Raw genomic sequence first — 20,571 nt, forward strand, 5'->3', positions numbered from 1 at the left:
GAAGATATAACAATTGTAAATATTTATGCACCCAACATAGGAGCACCTCAATACATAAGGCAAATACTAACAGCCATAAAAGGGGAAATTGACAGTAACACAATCATACTAGGGGACGTTAACATCCCACTTTTACCAATGGACAGATTATCCAAAATGAAAATAAATAAGGAAACACAAGCTTTAAATGATACATTAAACAAGATGGACTTAATTGACATTTATAGGACATTCCATCCAAAAATAACAGAATACACATTTTTCTCAAGTGCTCATGGAACATTCTCCAGGATAGATCATATCTTGGGTCACAAATCAAGCCTTGGTAAATTTAAGAAAATTGAAATCATATCAAGTATCTTTTCTGACCACAATGCTATGAGACTAGATATCAATTACAGGAAAAGATCTGTAAAATATACAAGCACATGGAGGATCAACAATACGCTATTAAATAGCCAATACATCACTGAAGAAATCAAAGAGCAGATCAAAAAATACCTAGAAACAAATGACAATGGAGACATGACGATCCAAAACCAATGGGAGGGCTTCCCTGGTGGCGCAGTGGTTGAGAGTGTGCCTGCCGATGAAGGGGACATGGGTTCGTGCCCCAGTCTGGGAAGATCCCACATGCCGTGGAGCAGCTGGGCCCGTGAGCCATGGCCGCTGAGCCTGCATGTCCACAGACTGTGCTCCACAACGGGAGAGGCCACAACAGTGAGGGCCCGCGTACAGCAAAAAAAAAAACCCCAAAAACCTATGGGATGCAGCAAAAGCAGTTCTCAGAGGGAAGTTTATAGCAATACAATCCTACCTTAAGAAACAGGAAACATCTCAAATAAACAACCTAACCCTGCACCTAAAGGAATTTGCGAAAGAAGAACAAAAAACCCCAAAGTTAGCAGAAGGAAATGAATCATAAAGATCATATCAGAAATAAATGAAAAAGAAATGAAGGAAACAATAGCAAAGATCAGTAAAATTAAAAGCTGGTTCTTTGAGAAGATAAACAAAATTGATAAACCATTAGCCAGACCCACCAAGAATAAAAGGGAGAAAACTCAAATCAACAGAATTAGAAATGAAAAAGGAGAAGTAACAACTGACACTGAAGCAATACAAAGGATCATGAGAGATTACGACAAGCAAGACTACACTAATGTAATGGAAGACCTGGAAGAAATTGAAAAAATTTTAGAAATGCACAACCTGCCGAGACTGAACCAGGAAGAAATAGAAAATATGAGCAGACCAATCACAAGCATTGAAATTGAAACTGTGATGAAAAATCTTCCCGAAAACAAAAGCCCAGGACCAGAGGGCTTCACAGGTGAATTCTATCACACATTTAGAGAAGAGCTAACACCTATCCTTCTCAAACTCTTGCAAAATATAGCAGAGGGAGGAACACTCCCAAACTCATTCTATGAGGCCACCGTCACCCTGATACCAAAATCAGACAAAGATGTCACAAAGAAAGAAAAGGAGGGAGACACAAGAGGGAAGAGATATGGGAACATATGTATACGTATAACTGATTCACTTTGTTATAAAGCAGAAACTAACACACCACTGTAAAGCAATTATACTCCAATAAAGATGTTAAAAAAAAAAGAAATGAAAAAAGAAGTAACGACTGACACTGTAGAAATACAATGGACAAGGAACTCTATGCCAATAAAATGGACAACCTGGAAGAAATGGACAAATTCTTAGAAAAGCACAACCTTCTGAGACTGAACCAAGAAGAAATAGAAAATATAAAAAGACCAGTCACAAGCAGTGAAATGGAAACTGTGATTAAAAACCTTCCAGCAAAACAAAGCCCAGGACCGAATGGCTTCACAGGTGAATTCTATCAAACATTTAGAGAAGAACTAACACCTATCCTTCTCAAACTCTTCCAAAATATAGCAGAGGGGGGAACACTCCCAAATCCATTATACGAGGCCACCATCACCCTGATACCAAAACCAGACAAGGATGTCACAAAGAAAGAAAACTACAGGCCAATATCAGTGATGAACATAAATGCAAAAATCCTCAACAAAATACTAGCAAACAGAATCCAACAGCACATTAAAAGGATCATACACGATGATCAAGTGGGGTTTATCTCAGGAATGCAAGGATTCTTCAGTATACACAAATCAATCAATGTCCTGTAGCATATTAACAAATTGAAGGAGAAAAACCATATGATCATCTCAATAGATGCAGAAAAGGTTTCGACAAAATTCAACACCCATTTATGATATAAACTCTCCATAAAGTAGGTATAGAGGAACTACTTCAGCATAATAAAGGCCATATATGACAAACGCACAGCCAACACCCTTCTCAGTGGTGAAAAACTGAAACCACTTCTGCTAAGATCAGGAACAAGACAAGGTTGTCCACTCTCACCACTATTATTCAACACAGTTTTGGAAGTTATAGCCACAGCAATCACAGAAGAAAAATAAATAAAAGGCATTCAGATTGGAAAATAAGAAGTAAAGCTGTCACTGTTTGCAGATGACATGATACTACATATAGAGAATCTTAAAGATGCTACCAGAAAACTACTAGAGCTAATCAATGAATTTGGTAAAGTAGCAGGATACAAAATTAATGCACATTGATCTCTTGCATTCTTATATACTAATGATGAAAATCTGAAAGAGAAATTAAGGAAACATTCCCATTTACCATTGCAAAAATAAGAAGAAAATACCTGGGGATAAACTTACCTAAGGAGACCAAAGGCCTGTATGCAGAAAACTATAAGACACTGATGAAAGAAGTTAAGGACGATACAAACAGATCAAGAGATGTACCATATTCTTGGAATGGAAGAATCAACATTGTGAAAATGACTCTACTACCCAAAGCAATCTACATACTCAACGCAATCCCTATCAAACTACCACTGGCATTTTTCACAGAACTAGAACAAAAATTTTCACAATTCGTATGGAAACACAAAAGACCCCAAATAGGCAAAGCAGTCTTGAGAAAGAAAAACGGAGCTGGAGGAATCAGGGTCCCTGACGTCAGACTATGCTAGAAAGCTAAACAAATAAATCAAGACAGTATGGTACTGGCACAAAAACAGAAATATAAATCAATGGAACAGGATAGAAAGCCCAGAGATAAACCTATGCACATATGGTCACCTTATTTTTGATAAAGGAGGCAAGCATATACAGTGGAAAAAGACAGCCTCTTCACCAAGTGGCGCTGGGAAAAATGGACAGCTACATGTAAAAGAATGAAATTAGAACACTTCTTAACACCATACACAAAAATAAACTCAAAATGGATTAAAGACCTAAATGTAAGACCAGACACTCTAAAACTCTTAGAGGAAAACATAGGCAGAACCCTCTATGACATAAATCACAGCAAGATCCTTTTTGACCCACCATCTAGAGAACTGGAAATAAAAATTTAAAAATGGGACCTAATGAAACTTAAAAGCTTTTGCACAGCAAAGGAAACCATAAACAAGACAAAAAGACAACCCTCAGAATGGGAGAAAATATTTGCAAATGAAGCAACAGACAAACGATTAATCTCCAAAATATACTATCAGGTCATGCAGCTGAATATCAAAAAAACAAACAACCTAATCCAAAAATGGGCAGAAGACCTAAATAGACATTTCTCCAAAGAAGATATACAGATTGCCAACAAACACATGAAAGGATGCTCAACATCACTAATCGTTAGAGGAATGCAAATCAAAACTGCAATGAGATATCATCTCACACCAGTCAGAATGGCCATTATCAAAAAATCTACAAACAATAAGTGCTGGAGAGGGTGTCCAGAAAAGGGAAACTTCTTGCACTGTTGGTGGGAATGTAACTTGATACAGCCACTATGGAGAACAGTATGGAGGTTCCTTAAAAAACTAAAAATAGAAGTACCATGTGACCCAGCAATCCCACTACTGGGCATATACCCTGAGACAACCATAATTCTAAAAGGGTCATGTACCAAAATGTTCATTGCAACTCTATTTACAATAGCCGAGACATGGAAGCAACCTAAGTGTCTATAGACAGATAAATGGCTAAAGATGATGTGGCACATATTTACAATGGAATATTACTCAGCCATACAAGAAATGGAATTGAACTATTTGTAGTGAGGTGTATGGACCTAGAGTCTGTCATACAGAGTGAAGTAATTCGGAAAGAGAAAAAGAAATACTGTATGCTAACAAATATATATGGAATCTAAAAAAAAAGGTTCTGATGAACCTAGGGTCAGGACAGGAATAAAGATGCAAAGGTAGACAATGGAGTTGAGGACACGGAAGGGGGAAGGGTAAGCTGGGACGAAGTGAGAGAGTAGCATTGACATATATACAGTACCGAATGTAAAATAGCTAGCTAGTGGGAAGCAGCTGCATAGCACAGGGAGATTAGCTCGGTGCTTAGTGACCACCTAGAGGGGTGGGATAGGGAGGGTGGGAGGGAGACACAAGAAGGAGGGGATATGGGGATATATGTATATATATAGCAGATTCACTCTGTTATACAGCAGAAACTAACACAACATTGTAAAGCAATTACGCTCCAATAAAGATGTTAAATAAATAAAAAATCACAAGGTTACTATGAAGCTTAGATGAGAAAATATATATAAAATTTACTGCATAAAGATGGCTTACAGTAGATGTTTCATAAGCATAGTCTATATTCTGTTTCCATTTCCATTTTCCTCCATAAGGAAGGCTATTGGATGTTACCGTAATAAAGCTTGTTAAACAAGGTTACATTTGATTCAATGAGTGATGGAAGAGTAAACTGGAGGGTAACAGGTTCTGAAATGAATGAAAAGTAATGATTTATAGACGGTAATTGATAAAGCTACTCTTTCAAGAAGAATGAGATGGTGATGGGATGTAGAACAAAGGAACAATAGTATGAAGGAGAATCGGGGTGAAGGAAAAATGTTTGTGGGTGGTGGTGGTTGTTTTTTTAGGATGGAGGTTTGAGTGTGCCTATAACAAGGAAAGAAAGGGACTTACGAGGAGGAATATAAAAATGAGGAAGAGTAATAATACAGAAAATACCTTCAGGAAATAGAATATAAGAGCAGCATTGATCAAAGTTACAGTAGTTATAAAAACAAATTGCCAAATGAACACAAACCCCTTATAGGCAGTTCAAACTGGGCCTTCGGAGACCTGGGCTCACTTGAATCTAGCATTTCAATAGACAGTTACTCTTAGCCAGCGGTACCGAGGACTCCAGTGTTCAGGGGTGAGGAGTACTGTAGGAGCCTCTTACCTGCAGCTGCCTCTCCCTAATGCCTGAAATGGCAATTACTCATTAATATGTCAAGTGATTAACAGCTATGTAGCCTATTAAGATCCTATCTGTGGGCAGTACAGACTTCAGTTTGAAAGCTCCATCATTTATTATGTGTATAAGCTTGGGAAAGTTTTTAGATTTCTCTAAGCCTTAGATTCCTTTATTTTCTGGCTGTGCCATGCAGCCTGTAGGATCTTAGTTCCCCGACCAGGGATTGATCCCTGGCACTCAGCAGTGAAAGTGCGGAGTCCTAACAACTGGACTGCCAGGGAATTCCCGAGCCTCAATTTCTCGAACTCTAAGAATAACGGTACGGTTCCTACGTAACAGAATTGAAGATAATGTACACTAAGTAATTAATAGTGATTAGCATACAGAAAATAATTTTCCTTGTGGGGTGTTAGAGTACTGTAATTTGCCTATTTGCTTACTTTTGAATAATCTTTTCTTTTCATAAAAGTTTGACCCCATCTAATATAACATGCTTACAGAGAGTTGAGCTGAAATCACTATTACTGATGTTATCCTAGGGTGGTCAGATGAAGAGACTATCCCAGGATTCTGAACGTGGCTTGAGCCAATAGAACTGCGACATTCCCCCAAAGAAGCCTAGGCCTTTTGGGACACAGACGTGTGTGACTCAAAAACTATCCATGGTATCCAGCTTCAAGAAGAGAAAAGAAGAAACATTTTCATTTAAATTTTCAAATGCTGAGGACATTATCTTCGGGAACCTTCCCTAAGACTTTGGCATCTATTTACCTATTTTCTTCAGGTTTAAATCAATATGATCCTTTGCCAAGGATGGCAAATTATTATACCAACAAAAGCACAAAATACAGAAATTCCGAGGTAAAAAGAATTCTCATTCTCCAATTTCATGTATGGATATTATTATCGTAATTACCATTATTTAAGAAGTATTGTATTTAGCCAGTAGTTTTGAGTAGACCAATCCATTAAGAATACATTTTTAATTTAACACTCTTAGAATGTCTAAGACTTAATTTATAAATGTCCCAGTTTTTGTATTGCCATTCTTTAATCCTGAGTTCATATTCTACCAGAAAAGGCAGAATCTAACATGGAATCCCTATCTGTAGGTAATTAAATTGAATAGTAAAGACTATTTGGAATGGCTTAAAGTAATAGGGCAAAGGGAGGGGTTAGCAAAGTCCAAACAGAATGAATCTTTGATTCAGTAGAGAAATGCTTCTCAAACTTTCACGTGCCTATAGGTCAGCTGGAGATCTTTTGAAAATGCAGACTCTGATTCAGTAGACCTAAGGGTGGGGTCTGAGGTCTTGCATCTCTAACAAACTTCCAGGATCCAGGATGCTACTGACCCCCACCACACTCAAGTAGTGAGGAAGAATCTACAATTCGGTAATGAGTAGGGAGGGAGCCTGCCATGTGCCCTCTAACTCAGCATCACAGAAAACATCTGAAAACTCAACCACCAGCCACCTGCCATTTGGAGTCCCTCATCTTCTAACACAACAGCTCTCTGACATTTTGATGCTAAAAACTGACTTATCCACAAGCAGAGGCATAAACTCTGGAAACATTTCTTTATCTAGAAACCTGATGGACATTGATCAAGTAACTAGAGAAGAACCATAACAAGGTGACATCATCTGTTGAGGTGAAAGAGCAAAAACAAGACCAGATACCTAACCAACTGCCTTTATCAGAACTATGCCATTCCATACACCTGAAAGCAATACAGTGTTATGCGTCATTTATATCTCAATAATAAACAATTGGGCCATTCCATCACATATGCCAATGGTGATTCCCAAGATAGATCCTTTGGGAAAATGATAACAAATCTTTCTATCGAAAGTTTTTTTCTGATGGGCCAATCAGTGTGAAATAGTTCCTCTCCACTTTCTCTAGTATAAAACAAATTCTGATTCACATTTGATTTCAATAGATTTTAATTCAATAATAAGCAATTATTTTAGAAGGAAGCACATGAGAAAAATACTTGAATATAAGAAAACATTAAAGAGGTGGTATGCCCTAACTGCTTGTAGAATTATTTGCTTTGATGAACACAACACAAGAATTATGGTGGAAATCAATGCTCTGGTTTACCTCTTTTTAAGAGTGTCTCTTTTTATTAGAATATTTCCTTTTCTAAAAGCAGTCACCATCTTTAAGCAATGAAGACAGGCTAGCTGTACCCAAGCGCTTTCAATTGTGGTCAGAGGGAGCACACATCCTCTAATGACCTCAGGAAAGATTATCAAAGATGTACTGTGAATGAAGATGTTTACTCAGCAGTGAGCTAGCACACATATTTAGGCGTTTTATTTTTAACAGCCAAAAAGAATGTCAGAAGCCTCATTTCCTGGTCGGCTGATAAGCACCCTGCCCTAAGCATGGATGAGCACACACACATCATCTCAAATGTAGCATGAGTGATGGCTGTAAGGATGACAGCTGACACCTTCACTAAACCATTATTCTTGGAAACAAGGCAATCTACACACTCAGAGAGGAAGACTTTGCTAGCTGGGTGTTTACATCTATATTTGCCACCTAGGGAGAATAACAGCCTTATTTCAGAACAAGTTGTATAAGTAGAGATACATCTTAAATTTTACAATGGAAGGGCCAATGCTTTTGTTTCTTTCAGTCATTTGTTTTCTGAGTATCTTAATGTAAAATGACTCTTGAAAGGCTTTTGCAAATTATCTTCTTGAACTGTACCCATCCTCTGGGCTAAAGAGTTGTTGCAATTGCTTCAGAAATGGAAGTCTTGATTTATATTCCACAGGTGCTGTATTTTTGAAGGCGCAGCAGCACAGTGGGACCTACGTCCACTTGTCTTCGTTCCCCTGATAAGGAGCAAAGCATCCTGGGGGAGAGGCAGGCTCAGGCTCTCACTGAGAAGCCAGAGTTTGGGCTCCTTGTGAGAGCCATTCACCCTGGCACCAACACGATGCCTTACTTAAACTTCCCAGACAAAAACAGATATTCACTTGAGCTGGAAAAGCAGGGGGATGGAGAAGTGTAGAGCTACAAGTTTAAATATTTCAGCTCTGTCTGTGAAAATGACTCCCTGTGTGTAGGTAACCTTGGCCAGGTTAATTCACTTAAGCTGCAAAGGGTTGCTCCACCTTTCCTGTCAATCAAACGAACAACTACTTTTTAAAATAATGATGAACACGAAAATGCATCAAATTAACTTGAAGTGGATATGACATCAGGCTGCGCCACCACTTACGATATTTGGATAGGAAACAAAAGACTGGATTAAAAGCACGTTTGCCTTTTTTAAAAAAAAGTGGTAAATTTTGAAACATATAGCCAATTTTAATTAATAATGCTTTATTATATCAATTAGCTTTTTCTAGGATGTAGCTATTAAATTAAACCCCACAGTTGGACAATTACCTTTTCTTCATTACTCTCCAATTGTTTCATAGGGATTGCTATCTTCCCTAGATTATAAACTAGATTATAAACTCCTCAAGGGCAGCAATATGTCTTTTTTGGTCACGATTTAGGGTTAATCACAAGATCTCTGTGTTACCCATGAGCTCAACATGAATAGAGAGATGGGGAAGGATTCCACTCCACCCTCCAAGTGCAGTAAGGGAATAAAATGTGCTCTTGTGCCACCATCTCCCTAAGTACTCTATTCCTTATTGCTTATTGTGGCACAGCTGGATTAAACTAGAAGTTTAATGGGGATTGGGGACAATGGAGAAGGTGAGGACATTTTGTACCCTTGTCTCACCTTATGGGTGTCGGCCCCAGTGCTTCGGCACCAACTCATTTGTCCTACTGCTCCTAGCTCTGAGATCTGACTGCAGTAAGTTTTACCTTCCCTGGAGTTTAAATTTCTACTCCTTTGTTTGAATAAAATTGAAGTATCTCTGCAGAGTGATTCTGGGTACAGCCATCTATTCTGTAATTATAATACCACTAATAATTACTATTTACTGAGCATGTATTAATTAGCTCTTTAAGTAGATTATCTAATTAAATCTACTCAAAAACACTGTGTGGTAGCTATTATTAGTCCCAAGACAGAGATAAGGAAATCGAAGCCCAGAGATCTTATCTAACTTCATATATCTGTTAAGTGAAGGAGGAAGTATTTGAAACTGGGTCTGTCTGACTACAAAATAAGGCATCTCTATGTTTGTCAGATTGCACGGCTACTGAATAAACTCTGCACAGTGAGGTAGGGAAATCAATGGAGCAGTCATTTGTTCCAGGGACAGCTAAAATACCACTATAAAAAATTTTGCCCATATATACAGGGAGAAAAAAGGCTCATAGCAACACTCTATGTAATAACCAAAAAAAAAAAAGAAAAGAAAAGAAAAAGAAAAAGGATAAAAGATAAGCAACCCAAAGATCAACCATAAACAAATAAGTAGATTATGGTATAGCCATGGGATAGAATATTATATAACAGTGAAAATAGTGAAATACAACTACATGTAACAATGTGAATGAATCTCAGGATTAAAGATTAAACAAAAAAGCTATTGCAGAAAAATACATGGCATGAGATTCCACTTATAAAGCTCTTTGACACGCAAGACTAAACAATACAACAAGGGAATAGGAACACAAAATTCATGTCAGGACAGGGATGGGCTGTTAAGACAGAAGTGGAAAGAAGAGATCTTAGAAGGACTCTCATAAGATGGCAAAGTTAAATAAAGTGTTCTTCTTAAACTTGGTAGTGGGGGTCCAGGGAACACTGCATAGTTATACTTTAAATTTTTTTGTGTTTTTTTTAAATTATAGCAAAATATATATAGTACAAAATTGACTATTTTAGCAATGTTTAAAATGTACAGTTCAGTGTCATTAAACATATTCACATTGTTATGGAACCGTTATCACTAGATAACATTAATTATTCTTTTTGTCTAGTAACATTAGATTAAAAGAGTTTGTAGCAATAGCTGGTGATACTTATATAACCTTCATATCTTTGGTAAATTCTAAACAACTCATGACTGTAAGAAAATGTCTCTCATTTTGTAGTGAGAAATCTGGCTTTTGTTGCTGAGAAAAGTACATTGAGTTAGTCTTGGGGTAATTAATATAATACGTGGAGAAAGGTTAAGATGTTTGATCTGAAATAAATAAAAAGCAGCAACATATTTTCAATGGGATCTGAAGGTTCAAGGATACCTTGAGTTTAAGGAGTTCTATCTACTACATGTTGGGTTGATTGTAAAGCAAATTTTAAGTCAGATAGTTTTTACTATTGCATTAATTAAATTCCATCTCTCTTTCTAATTATTATATAGCCCAGTAGTTTTTTTAAAAAAAGTATGACAGCTGCATCTGTACACTTTCCAAATATGCAGCATAGTTAGAAATGGCAAGTAACTGTTTTATAATGTTTTCCATAATTCCAACTGTCCATGGGTTATGTGAAGAGCAAGCATAAATAGCAGGTAGGAAGCCCAATGGAGTTATATCCTATCTTCCATCAGCTCACACTTTTGAGCACTATTGATCTCAGGTTTTTCTCCAATGCTGGCATTTCAGACCCAAGTTTAGCAATTTCTTGCTGCAGTTGTTCATTTGTTCCCTGTGCCTGCTGCAGCATGACTTGATCATTGTTTAAATGCATTTGTAATTTCAGAAACTGAGGGAAGAAAAAAAAAAAGGGAGTGGGGCTGTTTTAGGCAATAATGCTCTGTTTTATAATAAAATAAGCCATTGAAAGCTGATTATGTAACAAATCCATCAAGGCTGCAAAAGTACACCAGAGAATGAAGCATGATGGGAAATTTTAAGTCAGATATAATTTCTTTTCTGCCTGCAGGAGTTCTTTGTTAAAAAGCAATATATTAACTCATTAAAAAAAATCTGGAAAGACTTCAGAAAAAGTAGCTTAATCTGCTACACTTTATGACATTTTATAGCCAATTCATGTTTTAACAAGTTCATTCACTTAATCATTACAATAGATTATCTGATACATTTCTCTTTAATAAACTAGATTTTTCCTCATGAAGTATAGCTTGTTTAGATTTTTTAAAAAGCTCAGTTTCTTTATAGGATAATTCCATAAATATTCACAATGTACAATTTTGTGTTACACATTTTTATAAAGGGTCTAGCCAACAATGCACCATGAATAATAATGATGATACACTTTGCTGGTTCTTCTTCTTTAGGATTTTAATTAAAAGTAAGCATATGGCACTTAGAAGGCAGCATACAGATGATTTGTAAGGAATGACATGACAAAGTAAACTAAAATTGTAAATAATTGCTTCATCGTCCAAATACCTGAGTTTCACTGAATTCTGAGAGGCAGCAGGGTCCAGTGGAATCCCTTGGATGATATAGCCAGATTTCTGTTTTCTCAGTTGTCAACTGTAAATGAAAATATCATCAACTAACTTTATTGCAGAAAGAAATGAAACACCAGGTGGACAATCTAAACCTAATTATAATTTGTTGGGAGCATTCACTTAAGCATTTTCTGGAAATTCATATGTAGGGAATACATATAAACCCAAGTTGATAATGCTGCACACAGAGCTGATTCATTAAATTTCTATAAATCTCTGAAATAGTTTCTTTTAAAAATTAACTTGTGTATATGGGTGCCTATGTAATACACACACATATATGCATTACAATAAACTTTATGCGTATATATGTCTCTCCTCCATCCCATCCCACCCCACCCATGCTCTAGGTACCTTCTCGGTCAGTGAGATCTAGCCAACACACTGTACTGTACACATATTCCTGGCTAAAAAGCATTAGTCCACCATATTGCAAAGGTCCTCTGCCAAAGAGTACTCTACCTCATTTTCCTGAGGTGAGTGGGTTCTAAAACATGTATTGTTTACTACGCTATGGCTGTTCTTTCTACTATTTATTGTGTGTTATGGTGAACAGTTTTGACCCATAACATCGACAAAAGTCAAAAAGTATGCAAGCAATACTTACACCTAAAAAAGGTGGTAAGGAGATAAGCAGACTACAATGTGTCTTCAAGAAAATGACTTAGGAATCAGAGAATAAATATCATGAAGCACTTACTTATATTTGAAAGTCCTTTGACCTTCATAAACATCATAAACATCACTGCAAGCTGGAGGACTGACCAGCAAAGACAGACTGTCCGTGTTGATTGTCTGGAGAGCATCTCCTTAAGGCTGTCCTCCAATGAACCCACATAGAAATGATCCTACCATTTTTGGGAATACATCCTCTGAATTAAACCAGGTGTGCCATATCCAAAAGTTTCTGGAAACATGGTCTCTTTCGGAAAGTAATTTAAAAGATACAGATTTTTGATGGAACAAAGGGTGTTAAAGAAACTGGCTGAATCACAAGAGATGCAACACCAAGTGAAGAGAGGGACCACATCTGATGAAAGTACAAGAGTAAAAAGGGTGAAAGTATGTCAAGAGAGAAAACAAATGATAAGCTGATATAAGTTTAAATCTCATGCCTAACCTGGCACACTTAAGGCAAAACAGAAGTCACTCTGGCAGAAGACAGTGGGTATCAGTGCATAAAGGTTAAGCTTGCTCGACCAACAGTGCCCGGCACATTTTTACGTATATAGTAAGTGATCAGTGAATGAATCCACAAAGAGCCTACATGACCCAAGTAAAATTAGCCTCTAACTAGAGAGGCCAGTCTTGTTTTCCAGATAGTAGGCAAAATGTTACAAAAATTGCACCAGCAGGAAGAACCCACAGCAAGTAAACACTTTACCTCTTTTTGATATTAAAAAATAAAGATAACTCTAAACTATATATTTAATCACAAGACAAGGAGATTTCTTAAACCTACTTACTCAGGGCAAAACATTATGAAAAACCATAAAGGGTCTTTTTTACATCTTTCTTTCCAACTTCTTAAACCTCCCAATTCATCCCACCCCACCCCAGCTTTCCCCCCTTGGTGTCCATACGTTGGTTCTCTACATCTGTGTCTCTATTTCTGCCCTGCAAACCGGTTCATATGTACCATTTTTATAGATTCCACATATATGCTTTAATATACGATATCTGTTTTTCTCTTTCTGACTTACTTCCCTCTGTATGACAGTCTCTAGGTCCATCCACATCTCTACAAATGACCCAACTTTGTTCCTTTTTATGGCTGAGTAGTATTCCATTGTATATATGTACCGCATCTTCTTTATGCATTCTTCTGTCAATGGGCATTTAGGTTGCTTCCAGGTCTTGGCTATAGTAAATAGTGCTGCAATGAACATTGGGGTGTAAGGGTCATTTTGAATTATGGTTTTCTCAGGGTATATGCCCAGTAGTGGGATTGCTGAGTCATATGGTAGTTCTATTTTTAGTTTTTTAAGGAACCTCCATACTGTTCTCCATAGTGGCTGTATCAATTTACATTCCCACCAACAGCGCAAGAGGGTTCCCTTTTCTCCACACCTCTCCAGCAACTGATGTTTGTAGATTTTCTGATGATACCCACTCTAACCGGTGTCAGGTGATACCTCATTGTAGTTTTGATTTGCATTTCTCTAATGATTATGATGTTGAGCATCTTTTCATGTGCCTCTTGGCCATCTGTATGTCTTCTTTGGAGAAATGTCTATTTTGGTCTTGTGCCCATCTTTTGATTGGGTTGTTTGTTTTTTTAATATTGAGCTGCATGGGCTCTTTATATATTTTGGAGATTAATCCTTTGTCTGTTAATTTGTTTGCAAATATTTTCTCCTACTCCAGCATGGTCTTTTCCTCTTGTTTATAGTTTCCTTTGCTGTGCAAAAGCTTTTAAGTTTCATTAGGTCCCATTTGTTTATTTTTGTTTTTATTTCCATTACTTGAGGAGGTGGGTCAAAAAAGATCTTGCTGTGATTTATTTCAAAGAGTGTTCTTCCTATGTTTTCCTCTAAGAGTTTTATAGTGTCTGATCTTACATCTAGGTGTTTAACCCATTTTCAGTTTATTTTTGTGTATGGTGTTAGGGAGTGTTCTAATTTCATTCTTTTACAAGTAGCTGTCCAGTTTCTCCAGCACCACTTATTGAAGAGACTGTCTTTTTTCGATTGTACATCCTTGCCTCCTTTGTAATAGATTAGGAGACCACAGGTGCGTGGGTTTATCTCTGTGCTTTCTATCCTATTCCATTGATCTATATTTCTGTTTTCGTGCCAGTACCATATTGTCTTGATTACTGTAGCTTTGTAGTATAGCCTGAAGTCAGGGAGTCTGATTCTTCCAGCTCTGTTATTTTCCCTCAAGATTGCTTTGGCTGTTTGGGGTCTTTTGTGTCTCCATACAAATTTTAAGATTTTTTGTTCTAGTTCTGTAAAAAATGCCATTGGTAATTTGATAGGGATTGCATTGAATCTGTAGATTGCTTTGGGTAGTATAGTCATTTTCACAATATTGATTCTTCCAATCCAAGAACATGGTATATCTCATAATCTGTGTCATCTTTCATTTCTTTCATCAGTGCCTTATAGTTTTCTGAGTACATGTCTTTTACCTACTTAGGTAGGTTTATTCCAGGTATTTTCATCTTTTTGTTGCAATGGTGAATGGGATTATTTCCTTAATTTCTCTTTCTGATAGTTTGTTGTTTGTGCATAGGAATGCAAGAGATTTCTGTGCATTATTTTGTAGCCTGCAACTTTACTTTACTAAATTCATTCTTTAGCTCTAGTAGTTTTCTGGTGGCATCTTTAGGATTCTCTATGTATAGTATCATGTCATCTGCGAACAGTGACAGTTTTACTTCTTCTTTTCCAAGTTGTATTTCTTTTATTTCTTTTTCTTCTGTGATTGCTGTGGCTAGGACTTCCAAAACTATATTGAATAATAGTGGTGAGAGTCGACATCTTTGTCTTCTTCCTGATCTTAGAGAAAATGCTTTCAAGTTTTTCATCATTGAGAATCATATTTGCTGTGGGTTTGCCATATACGGCCTTTATCATGTTGAGGTAGTTTCCCTCTATGCCCACTCTCTGGAGAGGTTTTATCATAAATGGGTGTTGAATTTTGCCAAAAGCTTTTCCTGCATCTATTAAAATGATCATACAGTTTTTATTCTTCCGTTTGTTAATACAGTGTAGTGTATCACACTGACTGAATTGCACATATTGAAGAATCCTTGAATCCCTGGGATAAATCTCACTTGATCATGGTGTATGATCCTTTAAATGTTTTGTTGGATTCTGTTTGCATTTTGTTGAGGTTTTTGCATCCATATTCATCAGTGACATTGGTCTGTAATTTTCTTTTTTTATAGTATTTTGTCTGGTTTTGGTATCTGGGTGATGGTGGCCTCATAGAATGAGTTTGGGAGTGTTCCTTCCTCTGCAACTTTTTGGAAGAGTGTGATAAGGATGGGTGTTAGCTCTTCTCTAAATGTTTGATAGAATTCACCTGTGTACCCAACTGATCCTGGACTTTGGTTTGTTGGAAGATTTTTTTTTTTTTTTTGGTATGCAGGCCTCTCACTGTTGTGGCCTCTCCCGTTGTGGAGCACAGGCTCCAGACGCGCAGGCTCCGCGGCCGTGGCACGGCATGTGGGATCTTCCTGGACCGGGGCACGAACCCCTGTCCCCTGCATCGGCAGGCGGATTCTCAACCACTACGCCACCAGGGAAGCCCTGTTGGAAGATTTTTAATCGCAGTTTCAATTCATTACATCTGATTGGTCTGTTCATATTTTCTAGTTCTTCCTGGTTCAGTCTTGGAAGCTTATACCTTTCTAAGAATTTGTCCATTTCTTCCAGGTTGTCCACTTTATTGGCATAGAGTTGCTTGTAGTCATGTCTTAGGATGCTTTGTATTTCTGTGGTGTCTGTTGTAACTTCTCCTTTTTCATTTCTAATTTTATTGATTTGAGTACTTTCCCTCTTTTTCTTGATGAGTCTGGCTAAAGGTTTATCAATTTTGTTTATCTTCTCAAAGAACCAGCTTTTAGTTTTATTGATCTTTGCTATTGTTTTCTTTGTTTCTATTTCATTAATTTCTGCTCTGATCTTTATGATTCCTTCTACTAACTTTGGGTTTTGTTTGTTCTTCTTTCTCTAGTTCCTTTAGGTGTAAGGTTAGATTGTTTTTTTGAGATTTTTCTTGTTTCTTGAGGTAGGCCTGTATTGCTATAAACTTTCCTCTTAGAACTGCTTTTGCTGCATCCCATAGGTTTTGGATCATTGTGCTTTCACTGTCATTTGTCTCTAGGTATTTTTTGATTTCCTCTTTGATTTCTTCAATGATGTCTTGGTTATTTAGTAATGTATTGTTTAGTTTCCATGTGTTTGTGTTTTTTATGTTTTTTCCATGTAATTGATTTCTAATCTCATAGCCTTGTGGTCAGAAAACATGTTTGATATGATTTCAATTTTCTTAAATTTACCAAGTCTTCAGTTGTGACCTAAGATGTGATCTACCCTGGAGGATGTTCCGTGTGCACTTGAGATGAAAGTGTAATCTGCTGTTTTCGGATGGTATGTCCTATAAATGTCAGTTAAATCTATCTTCTCTATTGTGTCAACTAAAGCTTGTGTTTCCTTATTAATTTTCTGTTTGGATGATCTGTCCATTGGTGTAAGTGAGGTGTTAAAATCCCCTGCTATTACTGTGCTACTGTCAATTTCCTCTTTTATATCTGTTAGCATTTGCCTTTTGTATTGAGGTGCTCCTATGTTAGTTGCATATATATTTATAATTGTTACATCTTCTTCTTGGATGAATCCCTTGGTCATTATGTAGTGTCCTTCTTTGTCTCTTGTAACATTCTTTATTTTAAAGTCTATTTTATCTGATATGAGTATTGCTACTCCAGCTTTATTTTGATTTCCATTTGCACGGAATATCTTTTTCCATCCCCTCTCTTTCAGTCTCTATGTGTCCCTAGGTCTGAAGTGGGGCTCTTGTAGGCAGCATATAGATGGGTCTTGTTTTTGTATCCATTCAGTGAGCCTGTGTCTTTTGGTTGGAGCATTTAATCCATTCACCTTTAAGGTAATTATAGATATGTATGTTCCTATTATAATTTTCTTAATTCTTATGGGTTTGTTTTCTTGTGTTTCCCACTCAAAGAAGTTCCTTTAGCATTTGTTGTAGAGCTGGTTTGGTGGTCCTGAATTCTCTTAGCTTTTGCTTGTCTGTAAAGCTTTTGATTTCCCTGTGGAATCTGAATGAGATCCTTGCTGGGTAGAGTAATCTCAGTTGTAGGTTCTTTCCTTTCATCACTTTAAATATATCATGCCACTCCCTTCTGGCTTGTAGAGTTTCTGCTGAGAAATCAGCTGTTAACCTTATGGGGATTCCCTTGTATTCCCTTTGTTCCTTTGTTGCTTTTAATAATTTTTCTTTGTCTTTAATTTTTGTCAGTTGGATGACTATGTGTCTTGGTATGTTTCTCCTTGGGTTTATCCTGCCTGGGACTCTCTGTACTTCCTGGACTTGCGTGGCTATTTCCTTTCCCATGTTAGGGAAGTTTTCGACTGTAATCTCTTCAAATATTTTCTTGGGTCTTTTCTCTCTCTCTTCTCCTTCTGGGACCACTATAATGCGAATGTTGCTGCATCTAATGTTGTCCCAGAGGTCTCTTGGGCTGTCTTCATTTCTTTTCATTCTTTTTTCTTTATTCTGTTCTGTGTCAGGGATTTCCACCATTCTGTCTTCTAGGTCACTTATCCATTCTTCTACCTCAGTTATTCTGCTATTGATTCCTTGTAGTGTATTTTTCATTTCAATTATTGTATTGTTCATCTTTTTCTGTTTGCTCTTTAATTCTTCTAGGTCTTTGTTAAACATTTCTTGCATCTTTTCCATCTTTGCCTCCATTCTTTTTCTGAGGTCCTGGATCTTCTTCACTATCATTATTCTGAATTATTTTTCTGGCAGGTTGCCTATCTCCACTTCCTTTAGCTGTTTTTCTAGGGTTTTATCTTGTTCCTTCATCTGATACATAGCCCTCTGACTTTTCATTTTGTCTATCTTTCTGTGAATGTGGTTTTTGTTCCATAGGCTGCATGATTGTAGTTCTTCTTGTTTCTGCTGTCTGCCCTCTGGTGGATAAGGCTTTCTAAGAGGCTTGTGCAAACTTCCTGATGGGAGGGACTGGTGGTGGGTAGAGCTGGGTGTTGCTCTGGTGGGCAGAGCTCAGTAAAACTTTAATCCCCTTGCCCCCTGATGGGTGGGGCTGAGTTCCCTCCCCGTTGGTGGTTTGGCCTGAGGCAACCCATCACTGGAGTCTATAGGCTCTTTGGTAGGGCTAATGGCAGACTCCCAGAGTGTTCATGCCAAGGATTACTTCCCATAACTTCTGCTGCCAGTGTCCTTGTCTCTGTGGTGAGCCACAACCTCCCCCCACCTCTGGAGGAGACCCTCCAACACTAGCAGGTAGGTCTGGTTCAGTCTCCTTTGGGGTCACTGCTTCTTCCCCCTGAGTCCTGATGTGCACACTACTTTGTGTGTGCCCTCCAAGGGTGGAGTCTCCGTTTCCCCCAGTCCTGTCAAAGTCCTGCAATCCAATCCCGCTTGCTTACAAAGTCTGATTCTCTGGGAATTCCTCCTCCTTTTGCCAGCCCCCCAGGTTGGGAAGCCTGATATGGGGCTAAGAATCTTCACTCCAGTGGGTGGACTCCTGTGGTATAATTGTTCTCAAGTTTGTAGGTCGCCCATCCAGCGGTTATGGGATTTGATTTTATTGTGTTTCTGCCCCTCCTACCATCTCATTGCAGCTTCTCCTTCGTCTTTGGATGTGGGGTATCTTTTTTGGTGAGTTCCAGTGTCTTCCTGTCGATGACTGTTCAGCAGTTAGTTGTGATTCTGGTGCTCTCTCAAGAGGGAGTGAGCGCACGTCCTTCTACTCCACCATCTTGAACCAATTTCCTTAATTTTCACACTTTCTACAAAAATTTTCCCCTTCTCATTTCTACATCTCCTGGGTTGGGGGGGGAAATATGTGAACTCTTCCACACTCCTCTTCCCTACCCTCATCTTTCCTACCCACACATATGTTTAGTGGGAAAGAAAAGTTTTCAAAAATATATAAGAAAATCCTGGGAATTCCCTGGTGGTCCAGTGATTAGGATTCCACACTCTCACTGCCAAGAGCCTGGGTTCGATCCCTGGTCAGGGAACTAAGATCCTGCAAGCCTCATGGCACAACCAAAAAAGAAAAGAAAAAGTAAAGAAAAGAGAAAATTCTTTTGGTGGCAAATAAGACAGAGTGTTTAACCTCTATCAATCATTCTTCCTGCTCCTACTGAATCTTCAGAGGCATGAGGGCTGAGGTTGTGGAAGAAGAGGCAGAGTAAGTGGGAAGGACCCAGGAGAAGTGACGCATTCATTCTTTAAGCGGTGACCAGGCTCACTGACCAAGCTGGAGGAGATACCACAGTCAGTAAGATGCAGCCCCACTCTGATGCAACTTTCATTCTAAAGGTAGAAAAGCTAACAAATAATAATAAAATAATTATAAAATTGGAAATGTTATGAAAGAAACAAGGGCTGAAAGGTAATGGCTGTTGTACATTGGGGGTGGACATCCACTTTAGGTAGAATACTCAAGGCTAAATGAGGAGTTGGCCATGTAGGAAGATGGGGAAGCATTTCCTGGGGAAAATAACCAGGACAACTGGTGCTGAGCTGGAAGGAGTGTGAGGGGTAGAAACCCCAATGACTCGTTCTGCAAAGATTGCTCTGGTTGACTTACAGAGAATAGACTGCAGGAGGCCAAAAGCAAAAGCAGAGGGCCTGTTGCAGGAGCCTTGGTAAGAGAAGTGGGCTGCTGGACTAAGATGGGGCAGAGGAGATGGACAACAGTGAAGAGATGAGGCTTGAAAATGGAGTGGGTGTCGGAATGCAAGAAAAGGGGAGAATCAACAGTGACTCTTGGGTTCCAACCTTGAACATCTGGGTGGCCACTGATGGCATGCATTGACATGGGTTAAGACCAGAGACTGGGAACAGATTTGAGGAAAGGATAGAGTGACTGAAATCAAAAATTCCTTGCAATGCACTTTTTGTGGATTTACTCTGTCAGAATTGGCAATAAGCAGAAATCCACCTACAAATAACCTCATTGCTGAGCCTGTTTGAGCTGTGAAATATCTGCTTTATAAAATGAAGGGATTACAAAACTAAATACTGTAATTATTCCTCTCAACCTGGTATAACAATAACCATGTGAGAACTGTAATGAGTCTCACTTAATGCACAGCACATTCTGAGCTTCTCAGAGGCAAGTACTGAATATGTGTGGAAAGCTCGTTAGATGCAGTAATGTTAAAAATAAGAGGAGA

The sequence above is a fragment of the Neophocaena asiaeorientalis genome, unplaced genomic scaffold, assembly GCF_003031525.2.
Source record: "Neophocaena asiaeorientalis asiaeorientalis breed wild unplaced genomic scaffold, Neophocaena_asiaeorientalis_V1.1 scaffold150, whole genome shotgun sequence".
NCBI classification, from domain to species: Eukaryota; Metazoa; Chordata; class Mammalia; order Artiodactyla; family Phocoenidae; genus Neophocaena; species Neophocaena asiaeorientalis.